An 18,695-nucleotide genomic window follows, 5' to 3' on the forward strand; every position below is an offset into this window, starting at 1 on the left:
TCATTCCTCAGCTGTTCTACATCTGCCCTAACTAGCTCTTTCACTCTTCACACCTGTTCTCTCTTCCCCCTCTGATTAGGTCTCTATTTCTTTCTCTGTTCCTGCTACTTTCAGTGTCTGATTCTTGTTTGTGTTTTTTGATGCCAGAAGCAAGCTGTCGTCTCGTTTGCTTCCACCTTGTCCTGTCCTGTCGGAGTCTGCCTGGCTGAAGCATCCTGCACTATACTAACGTTCTTTTGTTCCCCTGACAACGTTGGAAGAGGATTTATGCCATTCCTGTATTTTCATTAAAGAACTCTGTTTTCTGTTAAAACCGCTTTTGGGTCTTCACTCAAGTTCATAACAGAAGAATCAGACCAAGAATGGACCCAGCGGCTCCGGACCCTTTTCACTCCGCCGTCGAGATCCAGGGAGCGATGCTAGGCAGACATGAGGAGGAATTGTCTGCTGCTCAACATGCCGTTGAGACCCTGGTCGTCCAAGTCTCTGACCTCACAAGACAGGTTCACCAACTCCACCTCGATCCACCGCCCACTTCCAGGGTTTCCGAGTCTCCGGAGCCCAGGATCAACAACCCGCCGTGTTACTCTGGGGAGCCCACTGAGTGCCGCTCATTCCTCACTCAGTGTGATGTGGTGTTCTCTCTCCAGCCCAACACCTACTCCAGGAGCGCAGTCCGCATCGCCTACGTCATTTCTCTCCTTACCGGACGGGCGCGTGAGTGGGGCACGGCAGTCTGGGAGGCGAGGGCTGAGTGTATTAACCAGTATCAGAACTTTAAGGAGGAGATGATACGGGTTTTTGACCGTTCTGTTTTTGGCGAGGAGGCTTCCAGGGCCCTGTCTTCCCTATGTCAGGGGAATAGATCCATAACGGATTATTCTATTGAGTTTCGCACTCTCGCTGCCTCTAGTGACTGGAACGAGCCGGCTTTGCTCGCTCGTTTTCTGGAGGGTCTCCACGTCGAGGTTAAGGATGAGATCCTCTCCCGGGAGGTTCCTTCCAGTCTGGACTCCTTAATAGCTCTCGCTATTCGCATAGAGCGACGGTTTGATCTTCGTCGCCGAGCTCGTGGAAAGGAGCTCACGTTCTCCGTTGCTCCCCCTCTCCACATCACTGCCACCTGCCGCTTCACTGCCACCCTCCTCCGCCGGCTCGGATGCTGAGCCTATGCAGCTGGGGGTATTCGCATCTCGGCCAAGGAGAGGGAACGGAGAATCACCAATCGCCTCTGTCTCTACTGCGGCTCCGCTGGTCATTTTGTCACCTCATGTCCAGTAAAAGCCAGAGCTCATCAGTAAGAGGAGGGCTACTGGTGAGCGCAACTACTCAGGCCTCTCCTTCTGGATCACGCACTACCTTTCCGGTCCATCTCCGCTGGCCCGGTTCATCTGCTTCCTGCAGTGCCTTGATAGACTCTGGGGCGGAGGGCTGTTTTATGGACGAGACCTGGGCTCGGGAACATGATATTCCTCTCAGACAGTTAGGGGAGCCCAGGGCCTTGTTCGCTTTAGATGGTAGTTCTCTCCCCAAGATTCAGCGTGAGACGCTGCCTTTAACCCTCACTGTCTCTGGTAATCATAGCGAAACCATTTCTTTTTTAATTTTTCGTTCACCTTTTACACCTGTTGTTTTGGGTCATCCCTGGCTAGTGCGCCATAACCCTTCTATTAATTGGTCTAGTAATACTATCCTATCCTGGAATGTTTCTTGTCATGTAACCTGTTTAATGTCTGCTATCCCTCCTGTTTCCTCTGTCTCTTCTTCACAGGAGGAGCCTGGCGATTTGACAGGGGTGCCGGAGGAGTATCACGATCTGCGCACGGTGTTCAGTCGTTCCAAGGCCACTTCTCTCCCTCCACACCGGTCGTATGACTGTAGTATTGATCTCCTTCCGGGAACTACCCCCCGGGGTAGATTATATTCTCTGTCGGCTCCCGAACGTAAGGCTCTCGAGGATTATTTGTCGGTTTCGCTCGACGCCGGTACCATAGTCTCCTCCTCCTCCCCCGCCGGAGCGGGATTTTTTTGTTCAGAAGAAGGACGGGTCCCTGCGCCCATGCGTGGATTATCGAGGGCTGAATGACATAACAGTTAAGAATCGTTATCCGCTTCCTCTTATGTCTTCAGCCTTCGAGATCCTGCAGGGAGCCAGGTTTTTCACCAAATTGGACCTTCGTAACGCCTACCATCTCGTGCGCATCAGGGAGGGGGACGAGTGGAAGACGGCGTTTAACACTCCGTTAGGGCACTTTGAATACCGGGTTCTTCCTTTCGGCCTCGTTAACGCTCCAGCTGTCTTTCAGGCACTAGTTAACGACGTCCTGAGAGACATGCTGAACATTTTTGTTTTCGTTTACATGGACGATATCCTGATTTTTTCACCGTCTCTCTCGATTCATGTTCAGCACGTGCGACGCGTCCTCCAGCGCCTTTTGGAGAACTGTCTTTATGTGAAGGCTGAGAAGTGCACTTTTCATGCCACCTCTGTCCCTTTTCTCGGTTCCGTTATTTCCGCTGAGGGCATTAAGATGGATCCCGCTAAGGTCCAGGCTGTCATTGATTGGCCCGTTCCTAAGTCACGCGTCGAGCTGCAGCGCTTTCTGGGCTTCGCTAATTTCTACCGTCGTTTCATCCGTAATTTCGGTCAGGTGGCAGCTCCTCTCACAGCCCTTACTTCTGTTAAGACGTGCTTTAAGTGGTCCGTTTCCGCCCAGGGAGCTTTTGATCTTCTTAAGAATCGTTTTACATCCGCACCTATTCTTGTTACACCTGACATCTCTAGACAGTTTGTTGTTGAGGTTGACGCGTCAGAGGTGGGCGTGGGAGCCATTCTTTCTCAGCGCTCTCTCTCTGACGGCAAGGTCCATCCTTGCGCGTTTTCTCTCATCGCTTATCACCGTCAGAACGTAACTATGATGTTGGTAATCGCGAACTGCTCGCCATCCGCTTAGCCCTAGGCGAATGGCGACAGTGGTTGGAGGGGGCGACCGTTCCTTTTGTCGTTTGGACTGACCATAGGAACCTTGAGTACATCCGTTCAGCCAAACGACTTAATGCGCGTCAGGCTCGTTGGGCTCTGTTTTTCGCTCGTTTCGAGTTTGTTATTTCTTATCGTCCGGGCTCAAAAAACACCAAACCTGATGCTTTATCTCGTCTCTTCAGTTCTTCTGAGGTCTCCACCGACCCCGATGGGATTCTCCCTGAGGGGCGTGTTGTCGGGTTGACTGTCTGGGGAATTGAGAGGCAGGTAAAGCAAGCACTCGCTCACACTCCGTCGCCGCGAGCTTGTCCTAGGAACCTTCTGTTCGTTCCCGTTCCTACTCGTCCGGCCGTTCTTCAGTGGGCCCACTCTGCCAAGTTAGCCGGCCACCCCGGCGTTCGGGGGTACGCGCTTCCATTCGCCAGCGTTTCTGGTGGCCCACTCGGGAACGTGACGCGCGTCGATTTGTCGCCGCTTGTTCGGTCTGCGCGCAGACTAAATCTGGGAACTCTCCTCCTGCCGGCCGTCTCAGACCGCTTCCCATTCCCCTCTCGACCGTGGTCTCACATCGCTTTAGATTTTATCACCGGACTGCCTTCATCAGCGGGGAAGACAGTTATTCTTACGGTTGTCGATAGATTCTCTAAGGCGGCTCATTTCATTCCTCTCGATAAGCTCCCTTCTGCTAAGGAGACGGCTCAGATCATTATCGAGAATGTTTTCCGAATTCATGGCCTTCCGTCTGACGTCGTTTCCGACAGAGGTCCGCAGTTCACGTCTCAATTTTGGAGGGAGTTTTGCCGTTTGATTGGGGCTTCCGTCAGTCTCTCGTCCGGCTTTCATCCCCAGTCTAACGGTCAAGCCGAACGGGCCAATCAGACTGTTGGTCGCATTTTACGCAGTCTTTCTTTTCGTAACCCTGCGTCTTGGTCAGAACAGCTCCCCTGGGCAGAGTACGCCCACAACTCGCTTCCCTCGTCTGCTACCGGTCTATCCCCTTTTCAGTGTAGCCTCGGGTACCAGCCTCCGCTGTTCTCATCTCAGCTCGCCGAGTCCTGCGTCCCCTCCGCTCAGGCTTTTGTCCAGCGTTGCGAGCGCACCTGGAAGGGGGTCAGGTCGGCACTTTGCCGTAATAGGGCGCAGACTGTGAGGGCCGCTAACAAGCGTAGGACCAAGAGTCCTAGATATTGTTGCGGTCAGAGAGTATGGCTCTCCACTCTGAACCTTCCCCTTAAGACAGCTTCTCGCAAGTTGGCCCCGCGGTTCATTGGTCCGTTCCGTATTTCCCAGGTCATTAATCCTGTCGCAGTGCGACTTCTTCTCCACGCTATCTTCGTCGCGTTCACCCGGTCTTCCATGTCTCCTGTGTTAAGCCCGTTCTTCGCGCCCCCGCTCGTCCCACCCCCCATCCTTGTCGAGGGCGCACCCATCTACAGGGTTCGTAAGATTTTGGACATGCGCCCTCGGGGCCGTGGTCATCAGTACCTAGTGGATTGGGAGGGGTACGGTCCTGAGGAGAGGAGTTGGGTTCCCTCTCGGGACGTGCTGGACCGTTCGCTGATCGATGATTTTCTCCGTTGCCGCCAGGTTTCCTCCTCGAGTGCGCCAGGAGGCGCTCGGTGAGTGGGGGGGGGGTACTGTCATGTCTTGTTATGTCTGTTCCTGTCCTTTCTCTTGATTCTCTCTCTCTGCTGGTCTTTTTAGGTTACCTTCTCTGTCTCTCATTCCTCAGCTGTTCTACATCTGCCCTAACTAGCTCTTTCACTCTTCACACCTGTTCTCTCTTCCCCCTCTGATTAGGTCTCTATTTCTTTCTCTGTTCCTGCTACTTTCAGTGTCTGATTCTTGTTTGTGTTTTTTGATGCCAGAAGCAAGCTGTCGTCTCGTTTGCTTCCACCTTGTCCTGTCCTGTCGGAGTCTGCCTGGCTGAAGCATCCTGCACTATACTAACGTTCTTTTTGTTCCCCTGACAACGTTGGAAGAGGATTTATGCCATTCCTGTATTTTCATTAAAGAACTCTGTTTTCTGTTAAAACCGCTTTTGGGTCTTCACTCAAGTTCATAACACAGAGTGCAGAATAACGGACAAATTTCCAAATGCTCAACACCCGTTGAATATGGCCGGTGTCAGTGAACGTTGGGAAAAAAAGTGTTATTCAATTATTGCCAGCAGCACAGTTGCAGTCACCAACGCTCTGGATAACATAAAAACAGCCTAACCAGAGTAAAATGGTAAGAGTGAGCTGTTGTCTCATTTGTGTCTGGATGTAGCTAGCAAGCTAGCCAACGTTAGCCAGTCAGCTTGGGTACTTGACTGCTGTTGTTAGGTCAGAACACATGGATCAATCCTATTCCTCGGCCAGAGCGTACAGTGTGTGCTCTGAACGTTATGTGAGCAAAATGCTCTGATTAACGAATGGACAATCTGACAGCGCTTTGAGTTTATGAACGCCCAGAGCGCACTCTGGCACTCCAGATCATAAACCAGCCTTTAGTCTTGAAATCCTTGGTAGTTGACTACATGGTTTCACATGTGAATCCTTAAAGAGATGGGTGGGGCTAAGGCTTTAGGGTGTGAACGATGATGAATGGGTGTAGACAAAGAAGAGCTCTCCATTAGGTGTTACAAAATATTCAAGGTAAATTTTCTCAAAAGTGAGGTTACAAGTTTAGCAACTTTCAAAGCAGAATTACTTTCCCATTGTTCCTCAACTGTACTGTATGATATACCATTTTGTATATCTGAGTCTCTGCTTTTATCCAATGTAAAAAACACAATTTCAAATGTTGCTACATAAGACCGAATCGAGCCAGTCGGTCTCATATTCAAATAATGATTGACATATTTTCATTAAAAATGTTATTTTTATGAATTTATTAAACTATTTCATAGTTTCATAGTCCCGATACAAATCTAGGGTTGCTACCTAAGTCGGCAGGTTGTTTTGTTTGCTAGTTACCGGTTTGTTTGCTAGAGACCCAGTTGTTCAGTAATTTTATTCTGTATCTATGGATGCAACCCATTCGTTCTAAATGTTCCATTGACACACTGGCTGGCAATGTTCTTATGCCTTGCTTGCTACCTAGCCAATATGGTTAACTTACGGTCACATCAAAAATTGCAGCTAGAATAACAGCAAAGTAGCCGCATTTGCATTTGTTTAAGCTGTTTTCTAGTGACATTTATTTGGATACTGTACATCCATAACAATGAGCTAATGAGGCGCAATTTCGCCAGACATAGAACATTTGTTCAGAGGAGCTAGCCAATAACACAGCTTACACAATCAATTCAAACTGAAGCTGGAAAGACTGCAAACTAGCTGCATTTAATTTAATTTGACCTTTTCTTCAATTTCTTTGTATATATCCAAAAAAATGTTGCCAGCTGATTCATGATTTCAACTGGCTGAGAAACGCTGCCTGCATGTCTGTCTCGTCCAGACTCCCAACATGTTCATTACTATTGGTCAGCTGGAGGTCGAATATGAATATTGAAACAATATTGCAAATATTGGAGAGACAGACAGCAAGGTTTATACAAATCTCCACTGTTGAAAACTAAATATTACACAAAAAGAAATGTGAGATAATGTCTAGATGCTTTTTATAGTGGAGATCAAGTTTATAAATTGCTTGGCTGGGCTGATGAGACAGTGGATTGCGCAGTCAGATGGAGCAGAGTAAATAGGCATTTTAACGTCACAGATTTAACCGGTGGTAACTTGTGGAATAGACACTGGCTGGAATACAGTTTTAACCAATCAGCATTCAGGATTAGACCCACCCCTTGTATAGATATATATTATACACTGAAAGTATATATTGTCAAACTGTGTACGGTGTACTACATGTCTGTAGGATAATGTATTTGTTTGGTTGTTTTTCTGTTGCTAACGTCCGCTAATGTGACTAGAATGACGTTGTAAACAATAGCCAACATTCTGGGATACAGACATGTCTTATGTGGGCAGAAATCTTAAATTATTGTTAATCTAACTGCGGTGTCCAGTTTACAGTAGCTATTACAGTGAAAACATACCATGCTATTGTTTGAGGACAGTGTACAACAACAAAACACTTTTATCACGGCAACTGGTTTGATACATTCACCTCTGAAGGTAAATAATGTACTTACATTCAGTAATCTTGCTCTGATTTGCCATCCTGAGGGTCCTAGAGATATAATGTAGCATACTTTTATTTGAAAAAAATCCATTTTTATATTTAAATGTAGGAACTGGGTTATCTTTTTACTTCGAGTGGGCTAAATTAAATCTCAGGGTTTCCAGAAATGTGTTAAGTGTTTCAAAACAATGTTATACGACTCATCATTTAGGACATCTACATTTGTACTCAGTTTCAGGAAGTAATTCTGGCACATAAAAAATAAGTTAAAATTAAAGCAGTGATGGAAAGTGAAAGCTATTTGAAATGAATGAGGATCAGTTTTAATGGGTCCATTGTTTACATAATAACGAGGTATGCGATAGAGGAGAGGAAGAGAAGATGAAAGGATTTAACCCACCCTTTGTATAAAGTGTCATATGCTCTAATTCTCTACATGCTATATCTTCCAATCTAAACTCAAATTAGAGTAATTTCTCAGGATGCTTTTAAGTTACTTAGAGTTAACTCCTACAGTACACGTAGCTCAAACAACACAGACCTCCCCTAAAACTAGTAATTCATAAAATAGCCAACAAAATGGCTGAAACAGATTGTTGTTGAGGAGCATTTCTCTACCACCCAGTTTGGTAATGTGCATTTCTTCATAGAGCAGCAGAAGACATGGGTTCTCTCAGCCAAGGAGGAGCACGAGACCTGTTGAATGTGCATTCATGCAGGAGTGTGTGTGTCTGAGTGTTTGTGCGAGAGGGCATGTATGATTGATGGAGGTTAGCTACAAGCCTGCTACATTTCTGTGCCTGTTTGAGTGCGAGCATATTTGTGTATGTATGTATGTGTGTGTGTGTGTGTGTGTGTGTGTGTGTGTGTGTGTGTGTGTGTGTGTGTGTGTGTGTGTGTGTGTGTGTGTGTGTGTGTGTGTGTGTGTGTGTGTGTGTGTGTGATATGGTCTGGGCAGGGGCGGTGTGCCTGGTAAGTGTGTATTCATGCGTGTGCATCTGTGTTTCTACAATCTAGAGAAAGTGTGTGTGTGTGTCTGCCTGTGTATCATCTCCTCAGGGGTGGTGCGCCTGTTAAGATGTGTAACAACAGAAATGTGCGTGTGAGTCTGGGGTCACTGGGAGAGGTGTGTGTTCAGATGTGTAAAAATAAGTGTGTGTGAGTGAAATGATCACTGGGGAGTGTTGTTGCATGTTGCTGAACAGTGAGACACTGCTGGAGACCCAGCAGGGGAGAATGCATGGAAGAAAAAGGACAAGGAAGTCTGTATCTCTCTCTCTCCCTTCCATCTTCCTCCTCTCTTATCCTCTTCTATCCTTTCCCTCTCATATCATGTTTGGGACAAACACATAGGCCTTTAAACAGAGGTTTAATTGGGATTGGGTGGTGTAGTAGTTCATGGGTGCACACGAGGGGAGGTCTATAATGGATTAACCTAAACAATATACAACAAAAGCACATGACAGCACACTACATGCTCCTAATTAATAAACGGCTGTAATTGGCAGCTGTTTACCCCATTCCTTCTCAACCAAATACCATGTGATTTCTGTGTAATGCTCAGATGAAGGCATTCCTGTCACCGGAGTTGTAAGCAGCGGACCAAGGTGCATCGTGGTGAGCGTACATTTTCTTTTATTGATATAAAATGTTGCCAGCAAAACAAAGGAACGACCGTGAAGCTTAACAGGGCTATAGTGCCACTAACAAATATAATAATATAATAATATATCCCATTTAGCAACGCTTTTGACAGCTACAAGTGGCTGGGGCCACTACTTTTACATATGGGTGGCCCCAGCCAATCGAACCCACGACGCTTGGCGTTGCAAGCGCCATGCTCTACTGACTGAGCCACACAGACAACTAATGATTCCCAATCAGAAACAACGATAGACAGCTGTCCCTGATTGAGAACCATACCCGGCCAAAACATAGAAATAAAGAAACATAGAAAACAAAACACAGAATGCCCACCCAAATCACACCCTGACCAAATCACACCCTGTCCGGGTGGGCATCTATCCACGGTGGCGGCTCTGGTGCGGGACGTAGACCCCGCTCCACCTATGGCTCACCCCGCTTTGGTGGTGCATCTGGTGTGGGGACCCACTCTGCGGGCCCCGGACTGGGCACCCTCGTTGCGGGCCCCGGACTGGGCACCCTTGTTGCGGGCCACTGACTGGGCACCCTCGTTGCGCAGAATAGGTAAACCCCCCCTGCGGGCCCCGGACTGGGCACCCTCGTTGGAGGTTCCGGACTGGAGGCCCGTTGCTGGAGGCTCCGGACTGGAAACCGTCTCTAGAGGCTCCGCATCTGGTGTGGGGACCCTCTCTGCGGGCCCCGGACTGGGCACCCTCGTTGCGGACCCCGGACTGGGCACCCTTGTTGCGGGCCACTGACTGGGCACCCTCGTTGCGCAGAATAGGTAAACCTCCCCTGCAGGCCCCGGACTGGGCACCCTCGTTGGAGGTTCCGGACTGGAGGCCCGTTGCTGGAGGCTCCGGACTGGAAACCGTCTCTAGAGGCTCCGCATCTGGTGTGGGGACCCTCTCTGCGGGCCCCGGACTGGGCACCCTCGTTGCGGACCCCGGACTGGGCACCCTTGTTGCGGGCCACTGACTGGGCACCCTCGTTGCGTGCCCTGGACTGGGCACCCTTGTTGTGGGCCGCAGAATAGGTAACCCCCCCCCCTGCGGGCCCCGGACTGGGCACCCTCGCTGGAGGCTCTGGACTGGAGGCCGTCGTTGGAGGCTTCGTGCCATGAATCATCCCTGGAGGCTTCGTGCCATGGATCATCACTGGAGGCTTCGTGCCCTGGAACATCACTGGAGGCTTCTTGCCCTGGATCATCACTGGAGGCTTCTTGTCATGGATCATCACTGGAGGCTTCTTGCCATGGATCATCACTGGAGGCTTCTTGCCATGGATCATCACTGGGCTGGAGAGACACACAGGAGGCCTGGCTCTGGGAGCAGGCACAGGACTCACCAGGCTGGGAAGACATACAGCAGGCCTGGTTCTGGGAGCGGGCACATGATACTGGGCCGTGGAGGCGCACTGGAGGTATCGAGCGTAGAGCCTGCACAACCCATCCTGGCTGGATGGTTACTTTGCGGGCCACTGACTGGGCACCCTACGGGGCGCAGGCACAGGACGCACTGGGCTGTGCAGAGACACCGGAGACACAGTGCGCAGAGCTGGCGCCGTAGAGACGTACTGGCGGCCAGATGCGCTGAGCCGGCACCCTTGGACCTGGCTGGATGCCCACTCTAGCCCGCATGGTGCTATGAACGTGCACTGGAGACAACGTGCGCTCCACCGCATAACACGGTGCCTGACCAGTACGACGCTCGTCACGGTAAGCACAGGGAGTTGGCTCAGGTCTCCAACCTGACTCAGCCAAACTCCCCGTGTTCCCCCCCAAAAAATGTTTTGGGGCTGCCTCTCGTGCCTGCTCCGTTGCAGCGAAGTCGTTCCTCCCTCGCTACTTCAGCCTGTTTCCATGGCAGGGTCTTGTTCACTGCCATAACCTCTTCCCATGTCCAAGATGTCCTCCATTCTCTCTTCTCCCGGGCCCAGGATCCCTGCTCCTCCTGGCCACGCTGCTTGATCCCTTGATGGTGGGTAGTTCTGTCACGGGCGTCGTAAGAAGCGGACCAAGGTGTAGCGTGGTAAGCGTACATTTTCTTTTATTGATATAAAATGTCGCCAACAAAACAAAGGCACGACCGTGAAGCTTAACAGGGCTATAGTGTCACTAACAAAGTCAACTACCCATACAGAAAGGAAGGGAAAAGGGGCTACCTAAGTATGATTCCCAATCAGAGACAAGGATAGACAGCTGTCTCTGATTGAGAACCATACCTGGTCAAAACATAGAAATAAAGAATAAAGACCTATTTTTCTTCCCTCTCAATGTGTCCTGTATGGTATTTGAATGTGTGTGTGTGTTTACGTCCACCTCAACTGCGGTACCTCTTGTACATGACACTGTGCTTCCATTAGGGGCTAGCTCACAGACAACATGGAGACGTTGAATAATGCAGACCTGCAGCTTAAAACTACGGCTGGAAGACAACACTAACAGACAACCAACCGTTCGGTGCTCCCCAATCCCCTCCCAGTCCCGGCTTCCTGTCTGCTTCAGATAGCACATCAGTGGAGCAGAGATACAGGAGCCATTACTACCTGATAACACTGTAAAGAGTATATACAGGTGGGAGAGAGGGAGTAAGGAAGAGAGGGAGGGAGTAAGGAGATAAAGAGTGAGGAAGAGAGTGATAGAGGGCCTGAAAAGAGACAGGCAAACAGATGCATAATGCAATAGGATGCAGAGACTTAGTTGATAATATGTGGCTATCACACCAGGACACACACGCACGCACGCACGCACGCACGCACGCACACGCACGCACGCACGCACGCACGCACGCACACACACACACACACACACACACACACACACACACACACACACACACACACACACACACACACACACACACACACACACACACACACACACACACACACCTAATCTATGGAGAAAGCAGCCAGGTCACCCATGACAAACGTCTGTATTCGTTGTCCATCCATGTCTGAGGTTGCTGAGTTAATGCCTAAACTTAACCCTAACCTTAAAAATTCGGAGTTAATTCCTAAACGTAACCTTAAACACTTTGAAATGTGTCATTCGGAATTTGAGGTTTGAGAAACATGGATGGACATCTAAGTCTGACGTGAGACTGTGAGAGCTAGTTGGGGGAAAGATGGATACAGGAGCTGAGAGACGGGATTAACTCTCTTCTCGCAAATTATAACCAGCATGCCATGCAGAGACACTAATCGTAGATGTGTGTATGCAGATGCGTCATGCTCCAGTGGGGCACAGGGGAATGAGCCCCCTCAGATTTGTCCTTGTTGTTGTTTCTCTGTAATATTACTAGCCACCTAGCAATCTTATGAGTTTGGCTTAAGCTAGCCCATATACGGTCCCAATCTCCCAACCACATAACTAGCTACCAAGAAGTCATTTCAGGCTGTCAATCAAGTTAGAGTAGCTAGCTTGTCTAACTACAGGTAACTGCCAAAACAAATGGAAACACAAACATAAAGTGTCTTAAAATGCCATTGGTCCACCATGAGTCAGAACAGCTTCAATGCACCTTGGCATAAATTCTACTAATGTCTGGAACTCTATTGGAGGGATGCGACACCATTCGTTCATGAGAAATTCCATGATTTGGTGTTTTGTTGATGGTGGTGGATAATGCTGTCTCAGGCACCTCTCCAGAATCTCCCATACGGGTTGAGATCTGTTTACAGACTGCCACAGCATGAGACAGAATCTCCCATACATACGGGTTGAGATCTGTTTACAGACTGCCACGGCATGAGACAGAATCTCCCATACGGGTTGAGATCTGTTTACAGACTGCCACGGCATGAGACAGAATCTCCCATACGGGTTGAGATCTGTTTACAGACTGCCACGGCATGAGACAGAATCTCCCATACGGGTTGAGATCTGTTTACAGACTGCCACGGCATGAGACAGAATCTCCCATACGGGTTGAGATCTGTTTACAGACTGCCACGGCATGACAGAACAGAATCTGTTTCTGCCCGGCATGAGACAGAATCTCCCATACGGGTTGAGATCTGTTTACAGACTGCCACGGCATGAGACAGAATCTCCCATACGGGTTGAGATCTGTTTACAGACTGCCACGGCATGAGACAGAATCTCCCATACGGGTTGAGATCTGTTTACAGACTGCCACGGCATGACAGACATACGGGTTGAATCTCCCATACGGGTTGAGATCTGTTTACAGACTGCCACGGCATGAGACAGAATCTCCCATACATACGGGTTGAGATCTGTTTACAGACTGCCACGGCATGAGACAGAATCTCCCATACGGGTTGAGATCTGTTTACAGACTGCCACGGCATGAGACAGAATCGTATGAAGTGTCTGAAAACAATAAAAATGTCTGTTTTGCTCTGCGACCCCCACAAGCGTCTTGGGACTCATCTTCTGTCTAATATGACCCCTCTGTGGAAAGGCCTCTGTACGCCTATGTAGATATTCCATTCAAAATCAGCCGTTTCCAGCTACAATAGTCATTTACAACCTTAACAATGTCTACACTATTTCTGATCAATTTTATTTCATTTTAATGGACAGAAAATGTGCCTTTCTTTCAAAAACAAGGACATTTCTAAGTGACCCCAAACTTTTGAACGGTAGTGAATATACGTACATACAGTCTAGGCCTCTACCGATGTAGGGTCTTAATTTGAGACAGGTCGCTACAGCAGGAAAATAATCCTGCAGCGACAGGATTTGAAATATTATGTGGATTATAATGAATGGTCATTTTTGTAGGGTTTGATACATTTATTGTAAGGACAAATGAACATCTTCAGAAGCCTTTTTAAACATCAAATACACTACGAGTTTAACATTTCCTGATTTGCAGGAAAGATATCTTGCAACTGGGAGCTCAAAATTACTATCCTAGATCTGGACTGTACTGTCTATAAAAACCTCACCCTCTGTAGAGCAGAGAGAGATGAAGGTCGTTCATTAGACAAATGCAGAAACTAAATGAATGTTCAGGGCCTGAGAGACAGGTTTGTAGTCCAGGGCCCTTCTAGGAGGTGTAGATAATGAGAACCACATTGCAGGTTCACTCAGAATGTTTACATTGTATACAAGGTGTACTGTAAACTGTGAAATCGACACATTGCATGCCCATCTCACAGACATTGTCATTGTATACTGATTGCAATCAAATGCCTTCATCTGCGATTGGTTGAATTCGGGCCAGGGTACAAAAAGTTTCCTAAAGGGTTCTTCGGCTGTCCCCATAGGATAACTCTTTTTGGTTCCATGTAGAACCCTCTGTGTAAAGATCTCTACCTGGAACCAAAAAGGGTTCTTCAAAGAGTTCTCCTATGTGGACAGCCGAACAACCCTTTTAGGTTCTGAATAGCACCTTTTTTTGCCAAAAAAGATAACAGCTTTTAAAAACACTTACTGGAGCTTCTTTTACTTAGAGGAAAATCATTCATTCAAGGTCAGCCGTCTTTAAAAGAACACTTAACAAAACTATTTTGGAGTAAAGTGCATCTTCTTTTCACCAGAACTCTGTTTTTGCCAGCTAAGCAAAACCCTTAAGCGATACACACTTTTAAAGTCTCTAGCCCCCTTGGAGTGCCGTGTTTGTTAATTGGAGCTCTTGCTCCATAAGCAAGGAGGAGGAGACTCACATGCAAAATGGAGCTAGACAACTAAAATGGTGGTCTGTCTTGGAGGATGATGGAACAGGCTCAGGAAAGATTAACTCCCAGGAGGCAAAAGAGAGAGAGAGAGAGAGAGAGAGAGAGGCAGAGAAAGAGAAAGAGAGAGAGAATCTGCTCTCTGCTTTCCTTTTTTGCTCTGTCAATCATGGACCCGGAGAAAATCCATCCTGCCCTCCATAAAAACTAAACTGGGCTATCTAAAAGAAGCTGAGAATAGTCTCAGCTATGAACTCTATGCTCTATGCTATGAATTCGACTGACGATTCATTAACACACACACCAAAAGTCCCAACAGCCACTCAGAAACGGCGCTGCCTGCAAAAAAGTAAGTGCTCTTACACTGCAGTGCTAAATACGCTGTGGCTAAACTAGCACTCATGCTAAGTGTTAAACAGTGAGTGCTAACAGAGTTCAACATTAGCGTGGTGTGATGGATGAGGAGGCCCTCCTCTCCCCCAGCTGTCATGTTGAACCTTTAACAACTGAGTTCAATGATGCCAGTCAGGAGATTTGTGTTTCTCTGTTTGTTTGCCTCCCTCTCGTTCTCATTCCAAAACCAATACACGACACTCTCTCTCGCTCTCTCTCTCCTCCTGCCTTACGAGACAGATGGAGATCATTAGTCTTTTCATTTATATTTTCTCTCCCTCTCTCCCTCTCTCTCTCTTTCTCAGTATCTCTCTCGCACTCTCAGTAAATCTCTCTCTCTCTAGGACATCATCTTTGTGTCTGTCCTCTTCCTTCTCTCTCCATCTCTCTCAATCACTCGCTCTTCACACACTTACTCATCTCCATCTAAATCTACACAGATTTATAGGTAATGTTTAACATGTCAACTCTAACAAGAACTCTGTCACCAATGTCACAGTGGCTTAGTCAAGTCATGCCACACACTTCTCAGGATGGGATGGACTGATGAGGACCCATTATGCTGACATACACAGATGATTCTATATTGAACTTCACTGTTGAAAAATGAATATAAGTGAGTGAGTTTTAAGTATATTTAGTCCCGGGTATTTTGCACAGCCACAGACAATAGCATCATGGCTCCAAGTCTACGAACTGATATAACAGTTGTTTGTACTATGTAACAATGTCTACCAATATGCTCTACTTACAATAATCATTGTGAAGTAAACAATTTGAGCACCACTTGATATAAATTGGTACGGTATGTAGTCCACAGTGTATAAGTAGCGTAGCACAGTGCAGCAGTAGCGTAGCACAGTGCAGCAGTAGCGTAGCATAGTGTAGAAGTAGCGTAGCACTAGTGTAGCACTAGTGTAGCACAGTGTAACAGTAGCGTGGCACAGTGTAGCAGTAGTGAAGCACAGTGGTGCTTTAGAGGTGTTAACAGATCTCCCTCTGTCTCCCAGCACCTGGTGCCCTCTGGGCTAGATCCATCACTTCCTCCACTATTTCCTGTTCGGCCCTGTCTCCTCATCTCTCATTATGACATCACAGAGGGAGGGCTCAATATGCTCTGGCCGCGTGCCCATCACTAAGGCCTCACTCCCAAAGACTGGAAGGTCTTTCTGTCTCTCTTCACAGTATTATTCTACCTGTTTTATTTTATTCCCTCTGGTTAACAATTGCAAACGCACGCATGCACACCCCCCCTCCTTGAATTTGTTATGACACAGTCCTCCACCTGATATATCTTTCTTTCATTGAATGTTGAGATAATACAACTAAAGGTGACCATCAGTGAGCTGATCAAGTGACCTTCCTCAGGGTGAGCTGGGTTAAATGGGTGCAGGACTCGCCTCTGTTTCTCTGCCTTTAAAAGCCTGTCATGTTCCCTGCAGGATATCTGACCCACCCTGACCACAAATCAAGCAGCAATTACAACCTTACACACCTCGTTCTACACGGTCGACCACAGTCCCCTCTGGACCGCTACTGGAGCCGGGTGATAGGACAGTTAAAGACTATTCTACTGTTACTGTCTAGAAAGAGACCATTCTACTGTTACTGTCTAGAAAGAGACCATTCTACTGTTACTGTCTAGAAAGAGACCATTCTACTGTTACTGTCTAGAAAGAGACCATTCTACTGTTACTGTCTAGAAAGAGACTTTTCTACTGTTACTGTCTAGAAAGAGACCATTCTACTGTTACTGTCTAGAAAGAGACTTTTCTACTGTTACTGTCTAGAAAGAGACCATTCTACTGTTACTGTCTAGAAAGAGACCATTCTACTGTTACTGTCTAGAAAGAGACCATTCTACTGTTACTGTCTAGAAAGAGACCATTCTACTGTTACTGTCTAGAAAGAGACCATTCTACTGTTACTGTCTAGAAAGAGACCATTCTACTGTTACTGTCTAGAAAGAGACCATTCTAATGTTACTGTCTAGAAAGAGACCATTCTACTGTTACTGTCTAGAAAGAGACCATTCTACTGTTACTGTCTAGAAAGAGACCATTCTACTGTTACTGTCTAGAAAGAGACCATTCTACTGTTACTGTCTAGAAAGAGACCATTCTACTGTTACTGTCTCGAAAGAGACTTTTCTACTGTTACTGTCTAGAAAGAGACTATTCTACACTAGCAGTTAAACTAGGTACCATTCTACTGTTACTGTTAAGTCCAGGGTGGCTGTTATACTAGGTAGTGGTGGAGGTAGTGGTGTGTTTACTGTCCAGGCTGACTGTTATACTAGTTACTGGTGGAGGACCATTCTGTGTTTAGTCCAGGCTGGCCATTATACTAGGTAGTGGTGGAGGTAGTGGTGTGTTTAGTCCAGGCTGGCTGTTATACTAGGTAGTGGTGTGTTTAGTCCAGGCTGGCTGTTACACTAGGTAGTGGTGGAGGTAGTGGTGTGTTTAGTCCAGGCTATCTGTTATACTAGGTAGTGGTGGAGGCAGTGGTGTGTTTAGTCCAGGCTGGCTGTTATACTAGGTAGTGGTGGAGGTAGTGGTGTGTTTAGTCCAGGCTGGCTGTTATACTAGGTAGTGGTGGAGGTAGTGGTGTGTTTAGTCCAGGCTGGCTGTTATACTAGGTAGTGGTGGAGGTAGTGGTGTGTTTAGTCCAGGCTGGCTGTTATACTAGGTAGTGGTGGAGGTAGTGGTGTGTTTAGTCCAGGCTGGCTGTTATACTAGGTAGTGGTGTGTTTAGTCCAGGCTGGCTGTTATACTAGGTAGTGGTGGAGGTAGTGGTGTGTTTAGTCCAGGCTATCTGTTATACTAGGTAGTGGTGGAGGCAGTGGTGTGTTTAGTCCAGGCTGGCTGTTATACTAGGTAGTGGTGGAGGTAGTGGTGTGTTTAGTCCAGGCTGGCTGTTATACTAGGTAGTGGTGGAGGTAGTGGTGTGTTTAGTCCAGGCTGGCTGTTATACTAGGTAGTGGTGGAGGTAGTGGTGTGTTTAGTCCAGGCTGGCTGTTATACTAGGTAGTGGTGTGTTTAGTCCAGGCTGGCTGTTATACTAGGTAGTGGTGGAGGTAGTAGTGTGTTTAGTCCAGGCTGGCTGTTATACTAGGTAGTGGTGTGTTTAGTCCAGGCTGGCTGTTATACTAGGTAGTGGTGTGTTTAGTCCAGGCTGGCTGTTATACTAGGTAGTGGTGGAGGCTGACTGTAGTGGTGGAGGTAGTGTGTTTAGTCCAGGCTGGCTGTTATACTAGGTAGTGGTGGAGGTAGTGGTGTGTTTAGTCCAGGCTGGCTGTTATACTAGGTAGTGGTGTGTTTAGTCCAGGCTGGCTGTTATACTAGGTAGTGGTGGAGGTAGTGGTGTGTTTAGTCCAGGCTGGCTGTTATACTAGGTAGTGGTGGAGGTAGTGGTGTGTTTAGTCCAGGCTGGCTGTTATACTAGGTAGTGGTGGAGGTAGTGGTGTGTTTAGTCCAGGCTGGCTGTTATACTAGGTAGTGGTGGAGGTAGTGGTGCGTTTAGTCCAGGCTGGCTGTTATACTAGGTAGTAGTGGTTTAGTCCAGGCTGGTAAGTGGTGTGTTTAGTCCAGGCTGGCTGTTATACTAGGTAGTGGTGGAGGTAGTGGTGTGTTTAGTCCAGGCTGGCTGTTATACTAGGTAGTGGTGGAGGTAGTGGTGTGTTTAGTCCAGGCTGGCTGTTATACTAGGTAGTGGTGGAGGTAGTGGTGTGTTTAGTCCAGGCTGGCTGTTATACTAGGTAGCTGGAGTAGGCAGTGGTGGAGGTGTGTTTAGTCCAGGCTGGCTGTTATACTAGGTAGTGGTGGAGGTAGTGGTGTGTTTAGTCCAGGCTGGCTGTTATACTAGGTAGTGGTGGAGGTAGTGGTGTGTTTAGTCCAGG

Source organism: Oncorhynchus masou, chromosome 10 (genome assembly GCF_036934945.1).
Source record: "Oncorhynchus masou masou isolate Uvic2021 chromosome 10, UVic_Omas_1.1, whole genome shotgun sequence".
Classification (NCBI taxonomy): domain Eukaryota; kingdom Metazoa; phylum Chordata; class Actinopteri; order Salmoniformes; family Salmonidae; genus Oncorhynchus; species Oncorhynchus masou.